At 42.5% G+C, this 11,824-nt stretch overlaps 1 pseudogene; it reads right to left on the bottom strand.

Annotated features, from left to right (window-relative positions):
- Positions 1-4,577: 4,577 nt before the first annotated feature.
- Positions 4,578-10,840, bottom strand: LOC147450681 (brassinosteroid LRR receptor kinase BRL1-like; annotated as a pseudogene).
- Between the last annotated feature and the right edge of the window lie 984 nt (positions 10,841-11,824).

Genomic DNA, 11,824 nt, shown 5'->3' with positions numbered 1-11,824 from the left:
GATTTACATAAAAAACTTTCTCCCAATCAGGAGCCTGCATGGCTGACAACCCCCCTAGCACCTCTTTCACCTCTTGAAACACTTCTTCACACTTGTCATCCCATTGCAATGGATCATGCTTTGCCACTTGTTGTAATGGATAAAGAAGCTGCGAAGACAATGGAATAAACCGTGCCATGTACTTCACTTTGTGTATAAAGGTTGCCAATTGCTTCGTACTCATAGGTGATGGAAGAAGAATAATAGACTTCACCTTATCTGGATCAGCCCCAATGCCATTTTCTAACACCATATGGCCCAATAGCTTCACCCTTGGCTGTGCTAGATGACATTTCTTTGGATTTAGTTGTCCTCCACATTCATCATATCGAGCCAATACCATCTGCAGCTTCTCATGGTGTTCAGTCCTACTGCTATAAACACAGAAGTCATCCATAAAAGCCTTAACACAACTACCAATGAATGGTTCCAGCACCCAATTTGCTCTTTCTTGATAGAAAGATGGTCCATTTGACAACCCAAATGGCGACACTGTGTAGCAATAGCAGTCCCATGGCGTAATAAATGTTGTCTTTGTGCGGTCTTTAAGAGCAATCTTCAATTGAAAATAGCCTAAAAAACCATCACACACACTGTACCTCTCATAACCTGCCACTGAATCCAAGATCTGATCGATGAATGGAAGAGGATATGGGTTCTTCTTAGTGGCTGCGTTTAAGGGTTTAAAATCTACACAAATTCTCCACTTCCCATCCTTCTTTGGACTGACTACTACTGGACTCACCCATTCTGTGGTCTCCACTGGAACTATGAACCCTGCCTTCAATAACTTGTCCACCTCTACCCGCAAGGCTTCCATTTGCTCTTGACCCATCCTTCTTAGCCTTTGACGCACTGGCTTAGCACCCTCTTTCAGCTCTATATGCATCTCTTCACCCTTGAACCCTCTGATCTCTTCATATGAAGTAATGAACAAATCAGGAAAACTAGCCAGCATGTGCAAATATATATCCTTCTCCATAGCTGAGAGGTCTCCACTAATCATTTGCATCATTAATTCCTGCTTCTTTGACAACTCAACCTTGGTTTGCATCAGCCCTTCAATCACTTCATAAGGCCCTTCACTTTCATCTTCAACCTGATTCGCAAATGCAACTAAACCAATCTCCTGAATTTCTTTGTCCATCAAAAGAAATGCAACATCAGCATCCTCATCAAACCTTTTCCTTTTAGGAAATTTGTTGTTCTGAAGTTCCATGCAGGGTAGTTATTTTTCTCGAGCTTCTGAGTAACAATCTGACTGAAACCGTCAGACATCTTGAAGCACTAAGACAAAATAACTGCAATCTGCAAAAACCTGCAAATCTGCTGAACCTGCTATCGTGGTACCCGTAACGCTTTCTACACTCAACGAGTGTCCACAATCAAGAGTACATACAACCATTGTACTTGTACAGTAAATCTCTCTGTACTGCACTTTGGAGACCTGTTCAGAAACTTGTACGAAAAACTTGTACAGAAAGTTCGGCTTCTGGTCGTGGATTGCGAACGAAGGGATTGTGATGCTCTTGATCTCTTAGCCTCTCTTGCCTGCGCCAGGCTCTGATACCATGTAAAGAATGAGGATGCAAGAGAGCTACACAAGACAAGCGCAAAGCACACAGAGATGGAAAGCTTCTTCTTCTTCTTCTCACAGAAAAGAGAGTACAAAATGACTAATTGCTAAAGCTGAAAAGTAGCACATATGTACATGCGGTCACTAAGTGTGAACACGCTAGAAGCGTACTAGGCTGGCACTATAAGTGTAGTCCAGCTATAGAATTAATGGCAGAGATCCTCCGTGTCGGTCACCTAACGCGCCAATGAGTAAATGCCGTAAGCGGCCAAGACCCATAGTGGATGCCAGCTCAAGATGTAGAGCTCGACATCTCAACAATTATTAGCATGACATATATCAACCATGTCTCTTTTTGGATAGGCCAAAGGTAATGGCTACAAAAAGGCTTTGCTCCCAACGTATTCTGTGAGAGCACTACGAATTTCGTGTAATTGGCGGTCGTCAACCATTGAAGATAGCACAATATTTGTTGCCAAGCCAAAATCAAAGAGGTGGCATATGGGCAACCAATTATACGAATAGAACCATGCCCATAAATTGATACGAGAAGCATGTCCATAAATTGATCGATACGATCAAGTATCCAATGACCATAAGCACCATTCTCATGTGTCCACAGCAAAGCTTCTTACATCTTAACCTGCCAAGAAATGTAGGTAGCAAAGAGGCCTTTCAAGCAAGCATGTGGAAGTTGATATAAAGAATATTGAGTTTGCCATGCATTGTTGGTGAACACACTAAAGACCTTTTTAGCTAACAGTCTTTAGATTTCGTTAAGACGCCCTGTGCAGACTCTCACCATGGAGGACATCGACATGATCATGTATCGACCGATGCGAGTCATTTTGGGATTTTGACACACAGATATCTACCATTTTGTATCTGTTCTCTCAGATACACACACACCTTTTGTATATGTACCCCTCACGCTCTTGATATCCACCTTTTACAACTCTAGTAATGTTTTTGTTTAGTTAGCTTCTTTCATTTTATCTAGACCTTGTATCAGATTCACTATGATGTAACTGTTTGGTCTTATACGTCATTTTGGCCTTTAGAAGAAGTTAATATAACATTTCATCTCTCTCTCTCTCTCTCTCTCTCTCTCTCTCTCTCTCTCTCTCTCTATGCACACATTATGCTCACTGCAAGTTCAAGAGTTTTGAGTACCACAGAGTGCTAGAGTGCTCAGCTTTTACTCACATACAAACTTGCTTCCCTCACATTTTCAGCCATGACCTAGATCACTTTCCTCTCCCTGCCACAACGTGGGCTCTCCAATGTGAATCATCACCAAGATCCGCTCAATACTAAATTTTGTTTCGATGATATATTTTTCTTTCCATTGTTTAGCGGATTTGGTCTCACGTTGTCTATGATTTGAGTGAGCCAGCTGGAAAAGAATAAGTGAACATGGGAAAATCTACACCAATGAAAAGGCCTGCCAATGAAAAGGGCACATCAATCTACACTAAGCTTTACCAAACAAATTTACACTGAGCTTAAGGTTTCTCTCTCACAAAACATGTCCTCGATGTACAAGAAAACCAAGGATTGGTGAGATGACAAAGCAACACACCAGTTGATGTTTGGATGAATCAATGCTGGCGAGACAATCATCTGTGTTTAATGTTCTCTATTGGAGTTTATGGAGTTCCAACTTCCAGATCAGGTACCATGTTGCGAGCATGTATAATTTGATCTGCGGCTTGGCTTCCAAGTCTTTGGCAAAAGAATTTTGATCGGCTTGTTTTGATCTCTATTTTGCAAGTGTCCACATGGGTAGACCATATTAACTAGCTGATGGCTTGAAAATCAATAACAAATTATGCATCATATAAACGTATCTGACAGCTTGTTGAACCAAACCTTGCTACCGAAGTTTTTAGTAGCAGCAGTGTTCTCATCGGGCACTTCTTTTGGAAATGAAGCATCAACAAGCTGGATGTACATTTGAGTTCCCGCATAATTGCCGCCTCCATGACCATCACATGATCATCACATGCGATCTGCAAGTACTGCAAGATTTCACATTGATTGTCCCTATGATCTGTTTGCAGAAGCGATGATATGTACACCTCTCATTCACAAGCTTCCTTACCGAGCCTACCAGATATGTGTTCCAAAATTTCCTTATCTATAGATTGTTTTCCAATGAGGAGCTCTAGAAAGATCACCCCAAATGAGTAGATGCCCCCTTTGAAAGTGCACCTAAAGCATTGTTAGTACTTTGGAGGCACATAGCCAGGTGCCCCTACCGATTTTCTCACTCTCAAGTGAGTGTCCAGTGCACTTATTAGCCTTGCCATGCCAAAGTTGGATTCACACTCTAGCCTCAAGATTTTCTGGAAGCAACACGTTGTTGGACTTGATGTCTATGTGGATTATGTGGAGTGGGCACTGTTGATGTAGAGAACACAGCCCTCGAGCTGCCCCCCATGCAATTTGCTTCTAGTGCTGCCATGCCAGCCTAAGCTTCCACCTTCCATATACTCATACACTAACAACCTCTCTTTGCCCACCTTGCAATAGCCTAATAAGGGTGCCATGTTTCTATGCTAAGTCTTGCCCTGAGTCTCCATCTCTGCTGTGAACTCTGTCTCTTTGATAGCTGAATCATAGAAGCTTCTTGATGGCAATCGTACACCCATCTTTTAACTCAGCTTTGTGTATCTTGCCAGAACACCCTAGGCCAATGAGGCTCTCCTGGCAAAAACCACTTGTTGCCTCTATAAGCTGTGCAAAATCAAGACTTCTAAGATGCCTCTCAAAGGTAGCCATATTGATGCTAAAGGGCTCCCTCTCCCCTCTTATGTTCCAGTTGTTGTTTCCATTGCCTGGTGCCAGATGAAGATTGCGAGCACACATGAATATCTAGTCGTCCCTTCTTAGCCCTCTACATGACATACACACGAGTGCAAGAGCTATCACCATTCCCATAAGCATGTTGGGCCTTGGCTCATGGCATCACAGTAAATTGATTATGATCAATGCATATGCATCTCTCAGATGTCTTGTTATCTTTTGACATGTTGCCACAAGGTGGCAGGGGTTCACCACATAGACCTGGGTTGTGTTCAGAACCTGCTAAAGAAGCAATGCTGAGCTGCCTAGTTGATTGGGCCAGAGACACATCAATCTGAACTAGCAAGTGGTCAAAGCCTTCCTTCAAGCTTGTTATAGGGGAGCTCCAAAAATCCTATGGTTGTGAGAAGCATAAAACTTGCAGGGATGGCACCCACGAGAAAGTTGTGCTCCAGGCTCAATGTCATTAGGGTATTGAGATAACTGATTTCTTTGGGTATGCTGCCCTCCAATCTATTGTAGGAGAGGTCCAGTACATATATGCTATTGAAGTCTGGATCATTGTTTAAGAGGTCTCCTATGTAGAGTCTAGAGGAGTTACATGAATTCATCAATGGGATTGGGGCGAGAGCTTCTGGAGTTACACCTACTGCCCTGAATTTGTATGAATGGAAACACTTGACCACGGAGGCGATCTATGGGCTCATTCACACGGAGCCCAATCCCTGAAGGCATGGGGCCACTCAAGGAATTGTTGTTGAGATCAACCCATAGAAAATTGGTGACATTTGCAATCTTCGAAGTTATAGGGCCCCAGAGGATGTTGTTGCCCATTTCTAGCATTGTCAACTGCTGCATGTTTTGAAGCGAAGATTCTATTTGTGAGCTGGTTTTTGGAGAGTAGGAGCCATTGCATTTCAGTGCCATTGGAGACCTCAGCAGATAACAGACCAGAAAGGAAGTTGTTATTTATGTTACCATATACAGGTGGTGGTGATGTGTGTGAGCACACTAGGACCGCTGGGGCATTTTTTCCTCTTTAGAAGGTTTTTTTCCCCAGAGCATTGTATATACGTCCATCACTTGGCTATCTATCTTTCTATTGCACACTAAGTAACACACTCTCTATTGTGTCCCTTGAGCTTCCTTCGTCTTCTCCAAGCTGTGTGCGTTTCTCTGCAACCCTAATTCCAACAATTGGTATCAGAGCAGGTTACGTCCTCCTGGGCTTAGTCGCCAACTGCTCAAGCATACACCTGCTCACTTTCTCCGATTACAGTGAGGTTTGTGAAGCAATCCCAGGTCGACAAATATTTCGGTTAATCTCGTAGAGCTTAGTTTGCTCAGTTTTTTTATTCGGGCTCATTTCAATCTCCATTTCCACTATAGGCAAGTCTGCACAAGTAATTTCATCATTTTGTGCAGAATTTTTGTCAGTGCCATTTTCTACATAATAGGTGCCTTACAGTCTTCTACGGTTTGTGCTATATAGCATGTGTTGTTCTCGCTCCATTTCTCCTATTTTTGAGCAGTTTTGACATCAGGTGCAGCATTTACCATGGCTGACAACAACATAGATGTCTTCAAGATGTTTGTTGCTGAGGACAAGTTGGGTGGGGACAATTACCCTATGTGGCTTATATGATGCAACATGTTCTTGTGTCAAAGGGCGTCTGGAATATTGTGCAGGGCATTGATGTACGCCCTGGTTTTGAGGATGTAGGCGATGTTGAGGATGTTGCAGGTCTTGTTGCAAGAGTTGCTGCTATTAGAGTTGTTTTGCCTACGCCAGAAAAAGCTCATTGGGATGTTAAGGATGCGGAGGCTCATGCATTGATTGCGTTGTCTGTGAAGCGCACCATTGTTCTTCACATCCGTTCAATAAAATCTGCAAAACATGCTTGGGATATATTGGTTGATCTTTATGCAAGTTGCAATGAGGCTAGAATTGCTTTGTTGCGTAAAGAGCCGGAGTCAAAGATTATGCATGAGGAAGATGATATGGACACTTTCCTTGCTACTATGAAGGATATCAATGAGCAACTTATTTCTGCAGGTAAAGTCATTTCAAACAATTACCTTGTGCAGACTATTCTTGATGCCTTACAAGATTCTTACTAGACTTTTGCTAGTACTTGGAGACTTATGACCCAAGGAAATCCAGAAGTTGTCAAGTTTGATGCATTATGCACATTGCTGTTGCAAGAGTCACTTTCCAAAAAAAAAAGGACTAGAGAGTGTGCAGTTGAGAAGGCTTTCATTGCTTCTCAAAGAAAGGGTGGTAACAACAATGAAGCCACTTCTTATGGTTCGGCTGAGTGGCAAAACTTTTGTTCCCAATGCTTCTGCTGGCAGCACTTCGTCTGGCAATTTTGGTGATGCAAAAAGAAGATGCATTGCCATTATTGTAAAGCTAAAGATCACTTGATCAAGCCGTGTCCTAAGTTGAAGGCAAAAGAGGCTAAGAAGAAAGAGGGTGGTTCCATTGCAAATGCTGGTTCCACTACAAATGCAGCCATTGTGAGTCTTCTATGAAAGGAGACTGTGTTGCTGATGTTGATGGAGAATGGACTTTTAACGCAGAGTGCACTTACAATCCTGTTGTCCATGATGCATGCTTTGCTGCAAATTCACATTTGTGGTATTTCGACAGTGGTGCTACAAAGCACATTACCTCACATCATGAATTGTTCACTTCTCTTGAGTCTCTCCCTCATGGGAATTTAGTCACTTGTGCCAACAATGCCTCTTATCCGGTTCAAGGAGTTGGAAAGATTGTAATTATTGCTGCAAATGGCAGTTCCTTCACACTTGTTGATGCACTTTATGTACCTGGGATCAAGAAGAATATCTTGTCTGTATCCACACTTGCTAGACTTGGACTTGTAGTCAAATTTGTAGATAACAAATGTACAGTTCATAATCTCAGTTTTGGTGATGAAATTGTTGCATTTGGCCTTTTGTGCATGGGCTGTATAAGCTCACTTTGTATGACAAGTGTGGACAAAATTTTTCAAATGCAGTTGCAAATTCAAGGGCTATTTCAGATGCAAAACTTTGGCATGCACGTTTTGTTCATCTAAATTTTTCCAGTTTGCTACGTTTGCAAAAATCTGATATGGTTGCTTCTTTTCCGCCTCTTGAAGCACCTCTCAAACATGTTTTTGAAGACTGTATTGTAGGTAAAATGTAGCATTCTAAGTTTCCAAAGGATGGTTCAGTTAGGGACACATGCATGTTGCACCTTCTGCATAGTGATGTTTGTGGACCCATGCAAACTCCGTCCTTGGGCAATTACCTGTACTTTGTGACTTTCATTGATGATTACTCGAGGCATGCATGGGTATTTGCGCTTAAAGAAAATTCTGAAGTTTTTATGTGCTTCAAATAATTTCTGGCTATGGCTGAAAATGTCTCTAAATATACTATAGGCACCCTCCTTTGCGATCGAGAGGGGGAGTATATGTCTCATGAATTCAATGCATTTCTGGGTAGTCGTGGGATAAAACAGCAATGTACAGTGCCTTATACACCTCAGCAAAATGGTGTTGCTGAGAGGAAAAACGGGTCACTTACATAAATGGCATGATGTATGGTCAAAAGTCAAGATTTTCCGTATTGTACTAAACAAGTTTCCTACAAAAGCTTTGCAGTCTATTACTCCATATGAAGCATGGCATGATAGAAAGCCTTCTATTGAGCACATGCGTGTTTTTGGTTGTTTGGCATATGCTTTGGTGCCACAAACACAGCACAGAAAACTAGATGATAAGGCTGTCAAATGTATTTTTGTTGGTTATAGTGCTGAAAGCAAAGGTTACAGGTTGTATCATCCGCAAACAAAATGTATTCTGGTTTCACGGGATGTAGTGTTTGTGGAAGATTCTGTTCAGCCCTTGCTGTCATGTACTAGAGACGGTAATGTAAGCTCACAAGACATTTATGACACTTTGTTGCCTCTTTTCAATGGTGGAAATACGATGTAAGTTCCAATGAGGCAAATGTACAGCCTACGGAGGTTTCTGCAAATGTTATAGATCAGCTTATTGCTGATGCACATGTACATGATGTACTTGATGAGGAAAGGACTGAAAATGAGCAGGCTAGAGGTATGCCAAAATGGCTCGTGCACACTTGCGTGACACTAAATTGGATGCACCTTTGTCTAGTCGTACTCGTTCAGGCTCTCACCATGCATCTTATGCATCAGATTGTTATGATTTGGCTGTGTCTAGCTTACATGATGTTGAGGAGCCTCTGTCTTTTGATGAAGCACAGAATTCAAAAAATTGGATGGTTGCCATGCAATCAGAATATGATGCACTTATAGAAAATGACACATGGAGTTTATGTGATTTGCCTCCTGGCAAAAAGGCCATTGGTATGAAATGGGTTTACGAGCTGAAACACAAGCCGGATGGTGAGATCGATCACCATAAGGCTTGACTTGTTGCAAAGGGTTATGCACAGCAAAGGCATAGATTATGAAGAAACTTTTGCTCCCACTTGTCATATGACTACTGTGCGTTTTCTATGTGCATTGGCAGCTCATTTTGGTTGGGATGTACATCAATCAGACATTGCTACTGCTTTCTTGAATGGTGGCATATTTGAGGAAGTTTATGTAACGCAGCCTCGCGGTTTTGTCATAAAAGGACAAGAGGACAAAGTGTGAAAATGTAAGAAGGCTTTGTATGGGTTGAAGCAATCTCCTCGTGCTTGGTATGTGGAAGATGACACTCATTTGGTCAAGCGAGGCTTTCGTAACAGTCCAACAGAAAGCACATTGTATGTAGAGCGTGAGCGTGATGTACTTATCATTGTGGTTCTTTATGTAGATGATTTTCTGATCACTGGACCAAATGAGAGCCATATTGCTGAATTTAAGGCTGATTTGAATGCTACTTTTAAGATGAAAGATTTGGGGCTGTTGCATCATTACTTGGGTATACAGTTTAAGCAGTGTGATGGTGGTATTGCCTTGTGTCAAGAAAGTTACATAGCGACATTGCTATGTAAGTTTGGACTTGAAGATTGCAAACCTATTGACACTCCCATGGAAACAAGTTTGAATTTGAGTCTACATGATGCTGGCGATCCTGCTGATGTCACTCTTTATCAAACTACTGTTGGTTGCCTCATTTATGTATGCAGCACGAGGCTAGATATTCAATTTTCAGTCTCACAGGTCAGTAGATTTATGCATAGCCCAGGGTCTAAGCATTGGCACGCTGTCAAGAGGATTTTCCGCTACCTTAGTGGCACTTTACATCTTGGCTTGTTTTATCCCAAGGGGGGATCATTGCCGCCAGACTTACATGCTTTTTCGGACTCAGATTGGACTGGTTGTTTTGACACGCGAGTGTCCACAAGTGGTTTTTGTTTCATGCTTGGCAGTTCATGTATATCATGGTTGAGCAAGAAGCAACCTACTATGGCCACTTCGAGTTGTGAGGCTGAGTACAGGACAGTCTTCATAGCTACGGTTGAGTGTGTATGGCTCAGACGCCTTATGGATGATTTGGGTGTTGGACAGGATACTTCCAACCCTATCTATACTGACAGTCAGAGCACATTGGTAGTTTCCAGGAACCAAGTTTTTCATGCTTGCACAAAGCACATTGAGGTGCATTACCACTATGTCAGGGAGAGGCTCTCAGTAGGAGAGATCAGCTTGGCTTATGTGCCAACACAGGACAACCTTGCAGATCTTTTCACAAAGGCATTGTCTCGTGAGAAGCTTGAAGCTTTCCACAAAGCTTTGGGCTTACTCCCCTTTGTGGACTGATCATGTCCTCAGGGCATGGCACTTCCCCTTACTCATGTGCTAGCTCTTGTTCACCACATCACTCCAGGGGGGATTTGTTACCATATACATGTGGTAGTGATGTGTGTGAACACACTAGGACCGCCAGGGCATTTTTCCCCTCTTAAGGAGGTTTTTTTTGCCCGAGCATTGTATATATGCCCATCACTCTAGGGCTATCTATCTTTCCATTGCACACTAAGTTACACACTCTCTATTGTGTGCCTTGAGCTTCCTTCATCTTCTCCGAGCTGTGTGCGTTTCTCTGCAACACTAATTCCAACAATTTAGAATGAGAACTCTTAGCTTGGACAACAGCCCTCTCTCTTTTGGAACCTCTCCCATAAACTCATTGTACCACATTGATTAGGTCTCCAGGTTCAACATACACTGACCTCAAGAGGTGTCTCGTCATGCAGATGATTGAAGCTAAGGTCTAGCGCCTGTGATTAGCAGGGGCTATTGGAATATCTTGTATACACTTGAGCATTGGAGAGCATCAACTTACCCAAGGCAAAGGATGGAGAGCATAATTGTGATGGAATAGAGCCACTCAGCTTGTTGGAGCCTTGTCCAAGCACCTTCACAGTGTTCAAGTTGGTGATGGCCATTTCAAGGAGTCGTCTTGTGAAGTCATTGAAGGTGAGAAGCAAGCTCTCCAAGTTGTGGAAATGGGTGACAATTTATGATGATAAGCTCCTGGAGAGCTTGTTGCTTGCCAAGTTGAGGTATTGGAAGGACAAGGGAATGGTACCTAAGAAATTGTTGATGGAGAGAGGTCCCATACCACCAAGACCACACCAATATGGGGGTGTGGGTAGAGTTTTCAAGGCCTAGAGTCCACACAAAGTAGCTGACAAATGAGCCTTGGGTCCTCTTTGCGAACTCCTTAGCTGCCCTAACCATAGGGCTATATTCACACTTGGCCATACATAGTTCAGACACCCACCTTGATGCTTGGGGATGTAACATTGAGACTTTGATGCTGTAAAGAGTACCCAAGGATGTTGGCATCCCATTTTCTATTATGTTCTTATACACAACAATGGAGTAGGAAATACGATTGGCCACGATAGAGAACCCGTCATAGTTCCAGAACCTTGCATTTGCCATAGAAAATGACCCCAATAGTGGCAAGCAAAGAAATACCTCTCAACTTCAACACATGCCGTGGAAGACCACTTGCATCATAAAAAATAAAGCCATTCCGTGTGGTCCAATTATACCAAAATCTCCACAAACGAAGCATACCAAAAAACAATTGCAAATGTTGAAAGAGACACCCAATGCAAGCCCTCCCACCGTAGCTTTTTAGTTCAGATCCTTTTCATTTTGTTGGAATGATAGAGGATACACATGTACATTGATTTGTCTCATGGGTTGAGGTCGGTCTTGTGGAAGATGTTAATAAAATCTCTCTCTCTCTCTCTCTCTCTCTCTCTCTCTCTCTCTCTCTCTCTCTCTCTCTCTCTCTCTCTCTCTCTCAATAGATGATGATGTCCTCACGTTTACTGTCTCATTCTAGTTCAGCACAGCTCGATTGGTATAGACATCTATGCATACCCGATACACTTTTACTTTGGAGACTGATTTTG

The sequence above is a fragment of the Adiantum capillus-veneris genome, chromosome 9, assembly GCF_014529385.1.
Source record: "Adiantum capillus-veneris isolate H3 chromosome 9, ASM1452938v2, whole genome shotgun sequence".
Taxonomy (NCBI): Eukaryota; Viridiplantae; Streptophyta; class Polypodiopsida; order Polypodiales; family Pteridaceae; genus Adiantum; species Adiantum capillus-veneris.
This window is presented reverse-complemented; position numbering and strand designations above follow the sequence as displayed.